The 1,648-nt window shown below is 39.6% G+C and overlaps 1 pseudogene; it reads right to left on the bottom strand.

The window, feature by feature from the left end:
- Window positions 1-234: 234 nt before the first annotated feature.
- LOC127202388 (small ubiquitin-related modifier 2-like) lies at window positions 235-731 on the bottom strand (annotated as a pseudogene).
- Window positions 732-1,648: the final 917 nt, after the last annotated feature.

The following is a 1,648-nucleotide window of genomic DNA, read 5'->3' as shown; positions in this document are numbered from 1 at the left end:
TGGCCATTTAGTTTAAAAATGAAAAGAAGAGCAATATTCTTGTGCACACACACACACACACACACACACACACAAGTTACTTTATGTACAATAAAGAAATGGGGACAGGGAAATGAAAGAATATAGAAAACTGTATTGTAGGAGTCAAGGCTGGTGGGACCTAATTGTGGCTTTCTAATTGAGATTGTATTCGGGCCTATATTAAAATCCTGGAGTAAAGGAGCAGGTTCCCTTTTAGTAGACACTTCCTGTCTGCTGCTGGAACACCTCAATCTTATCTTCTTCCTCCATCTCCAACTGGGCAGGTGTGTCTGTTCCTTTGATTGGTTGTCAATCAAACCAGAATCTGTTCTGCCTCATTGGAAAACCCTGTGGTTCACAATAAGCTTTCATTGGTTTACTAAGCATTTTAGCATTTTGTCCAGGAATATTTATTTCTCAATTAAACATCCCCTTTAAACACCACAAGGAATGAATTCTAAATCTTCATAGAGATGAGTAAAAAATGATATCCCTCTAGTATACTGTGTGTAGTCACTGTGTCGTTGGTCACAGTGGTCATGCTACTGGATTTCTACCCCTCCTCTGTGACCAGCTCTACACTGCTCTGCAATGTTTTAGACGTTTATGTCATCACATTGAAGCACAGAACCATCCTGCTCCTCTACCTTCAAATTGATATGATCACTAGTCTCACTCTTGACTCCTTCCTTAGGTTTCTCGTCAGCCATGATGAGTGCCAAAGTCTCCTCAGCTGGATTCACAAAAGAGGCACCAGGTCCCCCCTGAAGGAGCACAGAAGCAGCACCAGGAGAAGCACAAGAAGGAGGCAGCGGCAGGGACAAACAGATGTTTTACGTTCAGTTTTAATGAGTCATTACACAGTAGTCTTCTCGGGTTTTACCTTATCATTCTTACACTTTGTTGTGCATTGGAAATATATAATAGACTTTTTTATATACCCTAGGTATTTTTTTAACAAAGCAGGTAAGACGTGTTTAGCACCAATCAGGTTGGAAGTTTGTCCATGATCTTCCTAGGCCGAGCCATAGGACCGGCTCTGGGCTGAGCTTTCTACATTTCATTGTCCAAATTCCTCTGATAAAGTATGTCCTCAGGCAAAATAAACAAAGCCATTTTGGGTACCACATTTTGAAAAATAAAAATTTTAACACTAGCACTATGCATTTTAGAACTATGCATTTCAGTGTTATCCTAGGAAGAATAATAGTTTCAAAGATGTCATGTGATAGTCACTAGAAGTATCAGGTTTATGGCAGCAAAAACTGATTTGCTTTAGATGTTGTTAAGATTAAATGCCTTGAGGGGGAAAATTACCCTGTACTAACAATATGTAACCACTGGGCTTCGCAGTTCATGTCTTTAACTCCTGAACCCTAAAGGCAGATGAAGGAGAATTTCTATGACTTTAAAGCCCAGGTTGGTCTCCATAGGGAATTACAGCCCAGCCATGAATACATGAGACATCATCACAAAAAAGAAAGAAAAAGAAAGGAAGAACAGAAGGAAAGAAAGAAGGAAAGAGGAAAGGAAAGGAGAAGAAAGAAAAGGGGAAGAAAATGGAAAGGAAGGAAGTGGAAGGGAGGGAAAGCAAAAGAGAAAACAATGTCATGCTATATTTTTAAAA

Source organism: Acomys russatus, chromosome 18 (assembly GCF_903995435.1).
Source record: "Acomys russatus chromosome 18, mAcoRus1.1, whole genome shotgun sequence".
Classification (NCBI taxonomy): domain Eukaryota; kingdom Metazoa; phylum Chordata; class Mammalia; order Rodentia; family Muridae; genus Acomys; species Acomys russatus.
The sequence above is the reverse complement of the archived record's forward strand: the minus strand, read 5'-3'. Positions and strand labels throughout refer to the sequence as shown.